The 14,424-nt window shown below is 42.2% G+C and overlaps 1 long non-coding RNA gene across 1 annotated transcript; it reads left to right on the top strand.

Annotated features, from left to right (window-relative positions):
- Positions 1–77: 77 nt before the first annotated feature.
- LOC126505154 (uncharacterized) lies at positions 78–13,702 on the top strand. The gene is made up of 5 exons (XR_007592828.1): positions 78–1,044; positions 1,928–2,354; positions 5,117–5,229; positions 6,443–6,554; positions 12,873–13,702. It is a non-coding gene; the product is annotated as an uncharacterized lncRNA (long non-coding RNA).
- Positions 13,703–14,424: the final 722 nt, after the last annotated feature.

Raw genomic sequence — 14,424 nt, forward strand, 5'->3', positions numbered from 1 at the left:
TGACGTCACCAGGGTGCGTGACGTCATCCGAGGAGCCCCCTCGCACCGCCGTCGTCAGGGGAGTGTTCCTTCTCCTCCAACCACCCGCGCGCTCACACGTTTCCCCCGCTCAGTTTCCATGGCTCCGCTTTCCTACTTTTCCTCGGTCCTCAGGCTGTTCTGTCATGTGGGTTTTTACTAGAGGAGCAGGGGTGGTGTTCTAAGAGAACTTAAAATCCTAGAGGGAGGAAGGCGGCCGGGAAGCCTGTATTACTTGTCACTGCCGTTACAAAGAGGCTCTAGGTATCGTTAAAAAACAAAAGCCTAAAACCTCAAGGTTGGAACATCAGCCAAGCCAAATGTCATAGAAATACGTCTTGGAGCAGCTAAATTCTAAGTATGCGGTTTGCATACTATCCTTAAAGGACTTGATCAGTTGAAGTGCGTATAAATGAAAATCTAAAACCTGGTTTTCAGTGTCTTTATTGACTAGTCTCATTCGCTTAGTGTCAACGGCTTCTTCCATGCACTAGGGTCTGAGAAAAGCATATAGCATTATAGACATTTTAAGCATCAAAACAACAACAAAAAAAAATTCAAAATATTTTGTAGACTCTGGTTCGAGGTTTCTCCGCAAACTATATATTTTTAAAAATGGGCGAAGAGAGTTAAATTATCTTTGAGAAGTTCAAGTTACAGAATTAAATTAAATCCAATTTATTGTTTAAAATACATTTACCCAAAAGAAGGGAAAAATGGAGAGAGGGTGTATGTTAAGGAAAAGAGAAAGCAGTAGAGAGAAACAGATGTTCCTGAGAGTGTGCAGTTAACTGCCAAAGTAACTCAACATGGAGTCACAGGAGCTTGATTTGTGTGTGTGTGTGTGTGTGTGTGTGTGTGTGTGTGTGTGTGTGTGTGCACTTCCATTGATGGAAAGGGGGCAGTCACCACTAACCTCTTTATTGTGTTTAGGAAGATTTGAGAGGTAGGAAAGCTTCTCAAACAGGATGTCTGTGCATTTGATCTGGTCTCCATCAGCCTGGGAGCTGATGCTGCTGTTTCAAGGTAAGAGGCACACGTGTGACTGCTTGGCAAATCAAACTTTAAGTTCTTGTATGGTGAAAAAAAAAATTGCTACCGATCAAATAACCATCCTGTGTTTGTCAATGTCATTGGACATTCTCTTCAAGTAGGGAAGTTCCCCTGAGAACTACATTTAAGTCAGAAGATGGTTTAACAGATACGAGTAAAGGAGAAAAAAAAAAAAAAAACCAAAAAACAGCTGGGCGGTGGTGGCGCATGCCTTTAGGTGGATCTCTGAGTTTGAGGTCAGCCTGGTCTACAGAGCAAGAGAGCAAGTTCCAGGACAGCGGGGCTGCTGCCTAAAGAAACAAACCCTGTCTTGAAGAACAGAGGGGAGAGGGGGACGATCATAGGGACAATGTTATCAAAGCTGCGCTAGTTTAAGGCACCTTTGAGAAATAACCAAAAACATATAATGACTAAGGGCAGTAAAGCAGAGCCGCAACCAGGCAAGGGACCCCCTCTTGATTTGAAACCCAACTGTCAGGATTTGGAGTTTTTGTTTGTTTTTAGTCACTAACTGTCCTAGTTTGCTTTTAAAAAATTATTTCCTAAGAATATATCATTATATCTCTTCTTTATAACACTAAACTTCTAAGACATTTTCAGTGGTTGCATTTTAAACACTAGCCCTTTCAGCATCCATCTGTATACAGTGATCGTGTCTTCCATGATTGTCTCTTCACAAGATGGCTGACCTTATCCATTAATGTGCCTTCTTGTTAGTTTCCATTCGCCCAACTTTGTTACCCCTGGTTAGTTTTGGGTAACAGTGTGCCTGCTGTATGTGTGTGTGTCTCCTCACCCTCAATAAAAGCCTTTCTTCAGCTGCTGATTCTGTCTGTTTCTCCTTGCTGCGTTCCAGATTTCCCCACTGCTTCCAGGCACAGCCAGGCTCAAGATGTTTCCTGCCTTTTAATGCTTTAGCTGGCAGAGAAAGGAACCCAATCAAGACCCCCAAGTGGGACCATTTTTGAGACCTTATCCAGGATTCCTTTTGAGGACCACCAACTCATCCAGGTTGTCACTTAGATGCTACTGTCTGGTTGTGACTTCAGCAAATAGAACCTGGATTTCACTCAGGTTGTTGTCCACTTCCACTGGACATTGCCTGTGGTACAGATGGCCCGAGGCATCTTTTGCTGACGCAACATCCCTCCCAGCACACGTCAAGAATATACTGTCACCAAATGGTGGTGGTATGTTCTGGACCAACGTTTTACCGTGAGCCCTTAGATTAACTCTCCTCTGAGTCACCGTTGCTCCTCACTTCTCACCTTTTCTGTCAGCAGGTAAGAACCATCTGCGTCCCAGGCCCCTAAGAGCCCTTAGGGTGTCCTTCAAAGGGGGTGGGACTAGGAGTTAGATTCCCTGGCAGGCAGACAGATAGGGAGAAGAACCATGCCTAGGTTATAAAGATGTTGAACTTTCAAGATGGCCGGCTTTTTCCTTACCTTCCTGACCTGAGACTAAAGCATAGCAGTTTAAAGGGCCTTGTGGTCTTTTCTCCTGTCAGTGGGCCCCCTGCTGATGGACTGGTTCGACAAGCTCAAAGCCAGATCAGGATAGGTTTACACACCAGCTGCGGGCCGATCAGCCACCAAGTCTTTCTTTAAACTGACCAGCCCTAAATTAGGGAAGAAAGACCTTTCAGAGACTGAAGAAGACACTAGATTTTTTTCAGCTTTGTGTGGGGTCTATTTTGTGTGTGTTCCTGCTCTATGATTGTTTCCTTGTCACCAATAAAAGCTGTCCTCAACTGCGAAAATAAATAAATACATAAATAAATAACTTAAACAAGCTGAGCAAGCCAGCCGTGGGGCGCAAACCATCAAGCGGCATTTCTTCACAGTCTCTGCTGCAGTTGTATCTCTGGGTTTCTCCCCGGGTTCCTCCCTCCAGTCTTAGGTTCCCTAGGTGATGGACTAGAACCTGGAAACTGAAATAAACCCTTTCCTCCCAAGTTGGTTTTGGTCATGGTGTTTATCACAGCAATGAAAAGTAAAATAGGACACTGTCTTCAAATCTAGATATCTGAGACTTCTTTGGGGGCATTTAAAATCCCACAGTTAGAAAAAAAAAGCTGGGGGTGATAGCACTTACCTTTAATTCCAGTTCTTCGGAGACAAAGGCAGGAGGATCTCTGAGTTCGAGGCCAGTCCAGAGTGAGTTCCAGGACACCCAGGGCTACACAGAGAAACCACTGTCTCATAAAACTAAAAGAATAAAAAGGCTGGAAATTCTTTGACACAACTTCCATCAAAAAGGCAGGATCCAGATACCCTCTTTCTGAATTTGAGCCAGATTCAGTGACTTCCCTGTATCCAAAAAAACACAGCCTACGTGGTGCTGTGTGACTTTGGGAGCTAAACCACAAAATATGAAACAGCTTTCAGCTCGCTTACTGGAACAGAAGGCACTGGAGCCCTGCCTTGTAAGTTCGGTTACCCTGAAGTAGCCATACTAAGAAGAAGCTGGGGTACATGAAGAGTCTGACCGCATGTGGGTCCTTAGCTGTCACTCCAGGTTAACTTTCAGCTCTGTGCGTAAAAGCCTCTGGAGCATTCCACGCCTCAACCCTGCAGATACCCCCAGGCATGGAGTCTTACTCTGCTGAAGCCCCAGATGTGGAGCAAAGAGATAAGCCACCTTTGTTTTGCTTTGTCTGAATTTTGAGGGTAATTTCACACTTTGCAAAAGGCAAAGCTGTAATATTTGAGCCCCACAATGCTATAATATTGCAAGGAACAAGCTTAGATCCTTGGTTGTGCTTGTTTGCAGTAGCTTATTTATATTGTTTTATTGTTGTTAGATAGGCCATCTTGGGTTGGTATTATTATCATCATCATCATCATTACTATCATCTTATAGATTGAAAAACAAGGCAAAACCAGATATAGTGGTATGCCATTCTAGAGCTCAGGAAGCTGAGACAGGAGGCTGATCAGCTGGAGGCTCTCAGCCTGGGTTATGTTATAAAGTGACAACCTATCTAAGAAACATTAACAACAAACAATAAAAAAGACATACCAAAGAAACCCAATAAAGAGGAATTTAAGCTTACCCATTATGGGATTATGTAGTCAAAATGTTGACATACTGACACGAAAATCCTGAACCTTGGGCACCAAAGTTTATGCTTTCTCTTCATTGTTTCTTTTCTGGATACTGTGGAACATTTTTGTTTGTTAGTTTGTTTTGCGTTTTTTCAGAGGGTCTCACTCTGTGAGCACTGGCTGCCTGGGAACTCACTCTGTAGACCAGGCTGGCCTCAAACTCTTAGAGAGCTGCTGGGATTAAAGGCATGTGCCACCGTACCATGCCTGGCCTGATTTAGAGTTGTTTTAAAACTACCATCTTTCTTTTCCTTCCTTCCTTCCTTCCTTCCTTCCTTCCTTCCTTCCTTCCTTCCTTCCTTCCTTTCCTTTTTTTGAAAAAAATGAACTAGATTCTCTATAGAACTGACTGTGCTCTCTCTGTCTCACTCACTCCCAAAAAGATTCCACACAAGTCCAGTCCTCTCTGCTTTGTGGCAGGGAATTACCAAGATATATCTCAGAATCTCAGTAGTCTGGTGACCAGACCCTCACTTTATCTTGACAACTTTTGAGGCCTTGCTGCATGCAAAGGTAGGTACAAGTCCTTTGTCACTGGACACAGCCTGCCTTCCCACCTCTTCCCACAGCCCTGTGCTGCCATTCGTGGGTGGATATGCTGAAAGCCTCTACCCCAAACAGTGTTCCTGGAGTTGGAATAAACCAAGCCAGGATGGAATCTAAACAGAAACAGAATACTTTCCTTTTGTGTTGTGGTATGCTGTATGAACATCAAAACAGTACTGTCTAGAATCCTACATTCCTACAGACGCTTTAGTCAACAGTTCTTAGAAGTTTGTCTCAACACCCCACCCCACCCGCTCCCCCTGAGCATCCACACATCCACAGAAAATGGGAAGGGCAATGTGGCCGGAAGTGCTGGCGTGATCTCCCCCACTGCCTCAGCTAATGGCCGGAATAGGTAGAGCTCTGTGGTGTGTCACCCTTCTCCCTTGCAGGTGAGCTTATGACTAGCCGTCTAGCCGCTTTTCCCATCCTCAATCCTGCATTCCGATGGACGGTGGGGAACCTACTTGTCAGCACATCAATATGCTCAACTCTAAAAAAAGAAGTAAGCAGCCTTTTAGAAGCTTCTAGAGTTCCAGCTGGGGTCATTGATACATAGCTAATCACAGTTGGTTTTCCTTATGAAATAATGTTAGTATTGTGGATAACGTATTCTTTGTTACCTAATGGTCAGCAACTGGTACAAGCTGGATACATAAGAATCCATTGCTGGTGGGAATGCAAACTTGTGTAACTACTTTGGAAAGCAGTGTGGCGGTTTCTCAGGAAATTAGGAATCAACCTACCCCTGGACCCAGCAATACCACTCGTGGGAATATACCCTAGAGAGGCCTTGTCATACAACAAAAGTATATGCTCTACTATGTTCATAGCAGCATTGTTTGTAATAGCCAGAACCTGGAAACAGCCTAGATGCCCTTCAATGGAAGAATGGATGAAGAAAGTATGGAATATATACATATAAGAATGGAAATAGAGTCACAGGACTGGATTCAGGCCAGCTCTCCTCCAGAGGAGTACTTGGAATTCCCTCTGGAATTCCAGATTCGACCCACATCTTTTAATTATGGGGATCTTGATAATATCTTCAACTGGCACCTCCCTTTTACCAGGCTATCTAACTTTTACCCATGAAAACCTTGCTTCTAGGTTCATGAAATATATTAGGGTACTGTGTTCTTAACATTTAACAAAAGACATTCGTGTCACAATATTATTTTATCATAACATCTTGCTCACACTAGCCTTGGGTATGTTATTGAGATCAAGACTGTCTTAGTCACTGTTCTATTGCTGTGAAGAGACACCATGCCCATGGTAACTGTTAGGAGAAAACATTTAATTAGGGGTTTGTCTACGCTTTCAGAGGCTTAGTCCATTATCTTCTCGGCAGGGAACATGGCACGAGGCATGGCAAGTGTGGTGCTGGAGAAATAGTTGAGAGCTCTGTCCTGGTCTGCAGTCAGACAGAGCAAGACTGGACCTGACACAGGCTTCTAATGCCTCAAAATCCACCCCCGGTGACTTATTTCCTTCAACAAGGCCACACCCCCTAATCCTTCTAATCCTATCAAAAAGTTCCACTCCCTGGTGACTAAACATTCAAGTATATGAGCTTACGGGAGCAATTCATATTCAAGCCACCACATAGAGTTCTTGAAAGTATTATTTGTGAATTTATTTTTGTGCTAAATTTTTATTTTTATTTATGTGTGTGTATGCCTGCTTGTCCATATGTACACTGTGTATATACACAGATGTCTGAGGAGACCAGAAGAGGACATCAGACCCCCTGGAATAGGAGTTATAGGCAGTTATGACCTACCTGATGTAGCTGCTGGGAACCGAACCTGAGTCTTTTCAAGATCGGTAAGTGCTCTTAATTGCTGAGCCATCTGTCCAGATCCTTGTGCTCTTTTTTCTTTGCTTTTATAGAAGGTGAAGTATGATAGGTTATCTCGTGGCAATGGGGAAGGAGGACTGTAGTCTTAGAACAGCCTACTCTTGACTGCCTTCTGAAATTTTGCTTCCTATACTTTCAGCTACTTGTGGTCATCTGTGGTCTTAAATATTAGAGGAAAAATTCCAGAATTTATCAGGCTTGGGGCTTTGTTTTGCTTTTTTTTTTTTTTTTTTTTTTTTTTTTTTTTTTTTTTTTTTTGTGCAGAGAGGTAAAGAAAGGTCCTCATTTCCTGTCCCTAGCTTTTGGAACTCACTGTGTAGACCTGGCAAACCCTAAACTTGAGCCATCTTTTGCCTTCAAAAAAGTGGGATTGCAGGTATGCCCTCACTATCCTATAATTCATGCTTTAAATCCCACTCCATCGAGCAGAGTTACGGCATTTTGCAGCACTCCTCTGCCTTACCTAAAATGAGAGTCTCCCTTTGCACAGCTTATCGATGTAGTATGTGCTGACCTTCTGTCCGTCACTGAGTAGCTGTCTCAGTTATCAGATCAGCCATCAAAGTACTGCAGTGTTTTTGTTCAATTCACCCTTATTTTACTTAGTAATAGCCCCCAAATGAGACTGTCAAATTAATAACAGTGCATTGTTACAATTGCTCTGTTATTTTAGTTATTGTTTTCCATCTCTTATTTTGCCTAAATGCTTAATTGAATTTTGTCACAGATATATCTATTTTATAAATAAAACAGATATAAAATTTGGTTTTATCTTCAGTTTCAGGCTTCTACTAAGAGTCTTGAAACATATTCTTCATGAGTAAGGGGAGAGTACAATGTCTGCATATGTGTTTGAAAGAATAATATGGATGGGTCAGAATAGAATGAAGGATCAACGAGACGACTTAGTAAGCAAAGTGCTTGCTGTGTAAGCCCGATGCCCTAAGCTCAAGACTCACAACCCTTGTAAAGCTAGGAGAAAAATTCCAAGATATGTACTCTGCCCTCCATATGAGGATTGCGGCACATGTGTGCTGACACTCAAAATATCCTATACACATACATAAAATAGTAATAACTATTTTTTAAAGAGTACAGTGAAGAGTAGAGGGTGAAAATGAGACATTTCTAAATAAATGAAAAAGTAAAGTCTTCTTAATCAAACTTAATTGTATATTAAATTGATAATTGTACAGGGAAAAATTAATTTAAATATCTTTTGAATGAAGGGTTTTTAATTCAGTTAGCTTTTGAATGTAGGGTTTTGCTTCCTTATTAATTATTTTTGGTGTTAGAGATTGAATTTAGGGCCTTGTGCATGATAGGCAAGTACTCTACTACTGAACATGTGCTTCTATCCCCAGTCCTTTGTGACTTTTCATTTTGAGGCAGGGTCTTGCTAAGTTGCCCAGGCTAGCCTTGAACTTGCCATCTTCTAAGATCACGGGTTTGTGCTCCAGGCCAAATTTGAATATAGTTTTCCAGTGTACGTTTTTACTGTGGCAAAGTAGCCAAGCGGCAACAGTTTCTCAGAATTCTTTCCATCGAGTAAGACCTACTTAACCGTGTGTGTGTGTGTGTGTGTGTGTGTGTGTGTGTGTGTGTGTGTTGTGAGAGAGAGGGAGGAAGGGAGGGAGAGAGGGAGCGATGTGGAATCCTTAGCATCACTGTTGAGGACTAGAACTCAACATTATGTAAATTTCTTGTGGCGCATCAATTATTATTTGAGCCAAAAGAGTGTGAATGTAAGCCCAGGAAACAAATGTAGAATGGGGCATACTGTGCAGAAAAGATGACAAACCCTAAGAATCCAGCTTGGTGGGGGAGCGGGAGTCAATGGTTGGGGACTCCTTAGTTAAAAGACAAAAGAACACCAGGCAGCAAGGGCCCACACCTTTAATCCAACAATCAGGAGGCAGAGGCAGGTCTCTGTGTGTTCAAGGCCAGCCTGGTCTACAGAGTGAGCGCCAGGCCAGCCAGGGCTATATCGGGAAACCTTCTCTCTCTCTCTCTCTCTCTCTCTCTCTCTCTCTCTCTCTCTCTCTCTCTCTCTCTCTCATATATATATATGAGAGAGAGAGAGCGAGAGGGGGGAGGAGGAGGAGAGAGGGAGAGGTTAACATTAGGGAACTAGATGAAAAATATAGCAGTCTTTATAATGCTGTTATTTTACCATTTCTATGCATCCCAAATAGACCCTTACAGCTCTGCCAGGCATTTCTGGTGTGTGTGTTACTACTGTTACTGAATTCAATTACCTGCCTAAGGTATATTTCTTATCAATCTATCTCCATCGCTGTTGATTTGTCTGATGTTTTTGAACATACATGGTTGGAAGTCAAAGTATTTTCTGATGCTTCGGTACAGATGGTTTTGCATCGTGGTTTATGGGTAATAAGAATCCATGAGAGAAATTCTTTGCTGGTTCTTTCTCAGGTTTTAATAAGATCCTGTATGTATATCCATTTATCACATAAGAATTTTCTTGTATGTTAAATTACCACACACATTTTTACTATACTTGTTTTCAGTTAAAAGCTGTCTTACTGTCTCCTCAGGATATTTTGTAATGCATCCTATTTCCATTTCTTCATTTCTTAAATCAAAAAATATTGATGGAATGCTTACTTTTGCAAAACTCTTTGCCAGGGTTTTGTGTAATCTGAATGGTAGTGAGAGTGTTGGTTTGTGTTTGTTGTAACACTTAACTATTGCTGCGGATGAGCCCTGTATACAGTTCACTGTTAGAAAGCAAATCTCTAATGGTACTCTATTTTACAGGCAACAGACCTTCCTGTACTGCTTTTAACTTCTCTTATGCTAATATTCAAATGTATGTTTTACTTTTGTCTTTGATGTTAAGTATTGATACGGTTCTAGGAGGCTTTATCCTGTGGATGGCTGCTGGGCAAGGTGGCATGTGCCTTTAATCCCAGCACTTGGACTAGGAGACAGGAGCAGGTTAATCTTTGCAAGTTCAAAGCTAGACTGATCAACATAGCAAGTTCCTGGTGGCCAGTGGCAGTGGTTTCGCCCCACCCTGCGCCCAGAACAAACTGTGCTGCTCTGTTCATCCGTGCCTTCTTTCCTAGCTCATGGGGTAAAGCATTACTCGGTTGGCTTGGGAGTTGTTTTGCACTATTGTTGACTGTTTCCATTGTCTCAAAATCTCTGTTACCTTAGATTTCACAACTGTACATACTCCCGCTTTTCGTCTTAAAGGCCAGTTGTTTCTTGGATTGTTCTTTGGGGTATCAGCTTTCACCATTGGCAGGATAATCTTCCTACAACCCAAATCTTCCCTTAATTCATTTCTCAAAGCACCGGTCATAGTCTACTTAGGCCATTTCAGCGAAGTATCAGAGACTGGCTCACTTAGAAACCACAGAAGCGTTTTCTCACCAGACTGTGGGCTGGAAATCTAAGATCATAGTGTCCTCATACTGAAATTCTGGCGAGGGTCCTCATGAATGTTACCGACTGTCATTTCCTCATCTTTCAGAAAGCAAGTGTAGCAATTCTCAGAGTTCCCCTTTGATACGGTCACTATAGTTCCATGTGTGAGAGCCCTGTACTTAGAACCCCCTCAGAGGTCTCACATCTTAATGTTGCATATTAAGAGTCTGAATTTCAGCATACAAACACAAACAGAACTATTGTGGAATATTGATTTGAGATGTGTTACCTTTGTTTATGCTGTGGAATATTTGTTTAATGGTGCAAAGATGTGTTGCATTATTTTGTGTTGCCTTTGCTTAACAGTGTGAAGCTGTGATCCATTGCCTGTCTAAAACACCTGATTGGTCTAATAAAGTCGAATGGCAAATAGCAAGGCAGGAGAAAGGGTTGGCAGGGCTGGCAGGCAGGGAGAATCCATAGTAGGAGAAATCTGTAAGAAAAAAATTGAGGAGCCAGCCACCTAGCAACACAGTCAGTCATGGAGTAAGAAATAAAGGAAGATACAGAAATAGAAAAAGGTAAAAGCCCAGAGGCAGAAGATAGATGGGATAATTTAAGTTAAGAAAAGCTACATGGAAACAAGCCAAAGTAAGATCAGGCATTCATAAGAAAGGATAAGAATCATGTGATTTATTTGGGAACTGGGTGGTGGGTCCCAAAGAGCCAAAAAAACTAAAAAGTAAACAAATAAACAAACAAACAAAAACCCAACAACTACACAGAACACCTATCCTTTTACAAATTCCATTGGCTTCATTTAAAATGATGATTCCCAAACCCGTGTCCTGGTCTAGCCTTTGCTACCTGGCCCTAGCCTCTGCACCCAGCTACCTGGTATATGCCTCTCCTGAATGCCATAAACTAAGTTTGACAATCCCATCCTTTGAACAGTTCTTTTAACTGATCTCACTTTGGGGCACCACTTTGAATTTTCTTATATGAAGATAATATTGACCTCATATTATCTTTGCTGATATAGCAAAAATCCCTGTGGTCTTTTTAGTAATTGAGTTCACCTACTTCAGAAATCTCAGCAGCAGCAGACTGGCCCATGTCTGCCTCTTCATTGTCATAGCTTTCCTCTGCTGAAGGAATATATGTGTTTGTCCCTTTAGATCCCCCCCTTCTTTTTTTTTTTCTGTTTGTTTTTCAAGACAGGGTTTTTCTATAGCCCTGCCTGTCCTGGAACTCGCTCTATAGACCAGGCTGGCTTCAAATTCAGAGATCCACCTGGCTCTGCTTCCCAAGTGCTGGGATTAAAGACATGAGCCACCACTGCCTGACTTTGATGTTTTTCTTGGGCTACACTTCATTACTTCTTTACCAGTCTCCTTTACTTTTGCGCCCGGAATTCTGGTTTCAGCATCTGTCATGTTTATTTCTCCTCATTTTTATTATAACTATATATTAGATAACTAATATAGTGATATTTGGTTTGTAATCTAACAAATAAAGCTTGCCTGAAGATCAGAGTGCAGAGCTAAGCCACTAGTTAGCCATAGAGGCTGGGTGATGGTTTGCACATGCCTTTAATCCCAGCACTCTCAGAGACAGAGGCAGATGGAGGGATCTCTGTGAGTTCAAGGCCACCCTGGGCTAGACTAGACTGATCCATTCTCAAAGAGAAACAGCTTTCACACCTTTGATCCCAGCACTAGAGAAGTGGAGGCAGAAGGGATATGACTGTGTAGAGGAGGAATATAAGATGGGAGGAGATAGGACCTTAGTTGCAGTCTGTAGTCTGGAGACGCAGTCTGAGGATTTCTAGAGACAGTATTGCCCCCTTCGGTCTGAGCATTGGTAGAAGTAAGAACTCTAATGGCTGGTTGCTCTGCTTCTCTGATCTTTCAGCATTAACCCCTATAGACTCTGGGTTTTTATTATTAAGACCAATTAGAATTCATGCTACTTGGGATAAAACCGGACTCTCTGAACATGGCGAACAATGAGGGCTGCTGAGAAGCCAAGGACAATGATGGCACTGGGTTTTGATCCTACTGCATGTACTGGCTTTGTGGGAGCCTAGCCTGTTTGGATGCTCACCTTCCTAGACCTGGATGGGATGGAGGGGGGAGGACCTTGGACTTCCCACAGGGCAGGGAACCCTGACTGCTCTTCGGACTGAGGGGGGGAGGGGGAAGAGGGAAGAATGAGAGGTGGGGAGGAGGCAGAAATTTTTAATAATAAAAAAAGAATTCATGATACAAACTAAGACAATTGTTAATTTGGTATTTTATGAATATGTTTGGTTTAGATTGTTTGTATTTTTGTGGACTACAGTCAAAATAGTTTGTGTATTAAAGTAACAATGGCTCCGGGAGGCAAATCATCCTAATTACTCAAACTTTTCCTTTTATGTGTATAATCTATCTATTGATAACCCAATCACAGATAGACAGGCATCTTTCTAGAACTAGTGTGGTTTTGTAGGTGCTACTTTTTATATCAGAGCACCCCTTACATCAATATAAACATACTTGACTGGTTTTCTATACAATCATTTCCTTTCTATAGTTAAAGTCATTAGTTACTAAAATCGTGAAAGAAGTCAAGAGTGAAGAGACTCAGGAGCCAGGCGCACTGTTACTTTGCTCAGAAGATTGCATATTCTTTCATATTACTTAATAGATCTCAAATGTAAGGCTAGTGTGTCATTCCAGATGAGACTTGATCCAGTGGTTTTTGAAATGCTGAAGGAAAGATAACTAAAACTGCTGTTGAGAACTAAAGATCAGGCAATCATTGGCAGGAGTAGAGCCATGGTGGTGGCTGACAACTAGGCTGGACTCGACTAGAAATTGAATTTTTTTTCTATTGGATTATAGGATATTGATGCAGACATTGGCCTCGTGTTATTATTCTACCAATAGAAGGATCTGAATATAAAAATCGAAGTTGAAATGTCTGACCCTAAGCAGAAGAATGCTTCGAGAGATCTCCAACTGAAGACAGCACAGTTAAAGGCAAAATGCAGACCATGAAGCAGTATAAAAGCCCTACGTGTGAAGAATTGAAATAGCCAGGGGAGGATCATCCGACCCCTGTCCTAGCGTATTTTACCAATGGTGATGACACCCATTCCTTGAATTAGTGTTGGTGTGCTTGCCGCACAGGGCTTCTGATCACTGAGCAATATTCAGACTTCCTTACTAATGTGGAGCTGAAATATGACATCAGAGCCAATACAGATGTCCTTAAGACGCTTGTAGAATGTCAGATGCGTGAAGTTACATGAGGTGTCACACGAGTTTTCCTCTCTGAGAAGGAGCACCTACCTGTCATGTCACCCAGATGGTTGTATGCCTATAGGTGGCAGTCATTCAGTCATTCTCTGTGCTGGCTAGTTTCATGTCAACTTGACAAAAAGTAGAGTCCTCGAAGAGGAGGGAACCTCAACTGAGAAAATTTCCATAAGATTCGGCTGTAGGCAAACTTGTGTGTAGGGCATTTTCTTAATTAGTGATTGATGGGAGAGAGCGCAATGCATTGTGGGTGGAGCTATCTCTAGGCTGGTGGTCCTGGGTTCTATCAGAAAGCAGGCTGAACAAACCATGTGGCAAAAAGCCAGTAAGCGGCACCCCTCCATGGCCTCTGCATCAGTTCCTGCCTCCAGTTTCCTGCCCTGTTTGAGTTCCTGTCCTGACTTCCTTCAGTGATGAACAGTGATATGGAAGAATAAGCCAAATAAACCTTTTCCTCCCCAACTTGCTTTAGTCATGGAGTTTCATCACAGCAATAGAAACCCTAACTAAAACAGCCTCTTTGAGAGAATTGGTCCTAGAATATCTTTATAAACATGAAATCTACTTAGTAAGTCAAAAAATGAGTCTGTGTGTATGTGTGTGTGTGTTTGTATGTGTGTGTGTATAGAGTGTTTGTGTGTGTGCATGTGCATCTCCTACATGCACAATTGGAGATCAGAGGAAGATACTCAGTGTCCTCCTCTATATCTCCCCCCATTATTTCCTTGACGTAGGGTTTTCCTCTGAACCTGAGTCTTACCAGTTCTGTAGCCTGAGTGCCCAGCAAGCTCCTTGGATCCACCTGTCAGTGCCTCCTAGTGCTGGGGTTACAGGCATATATGGCCTGGCTTTTACATGGGTGTTAGGACGTGAACTCTGGACCTCGCACTTGCACAGAAAATGCTCTTAACCACCAACACATCTTTCTAGCCCCAAACTAAAGATTTATAAAAATCAAAAGTCATGAAATTTTGTGCCTAGATATAGGCAAACACCCAATTATTTTCCCCTCAAAAATCAAAGTCACTGGTAAAGTTGCCATAGATAGTAAAGTATGTAATTTAGGTAACATGCTTATTTATCTTTTGTTAAATTGAGAGACTGGACACAGCACATGAAGGTGATGGTGTATTGG

Source organism: Alexandromys fortis, unplaced genomic scaffold (genome assembly GCF_014885135.2).
Source record: "Alexandromys fortis isolate MF-2015 unplaced genomic scaffold, M_Fortis_MF-2015_v1.1 scaffold_57, whole genome shotgun sequence".
NCBI lineage: Eukaryota > Metazoa > Chordata > Mammalia > Rodentia > Cricetidae > Alexandromys > Alexandromys fortis.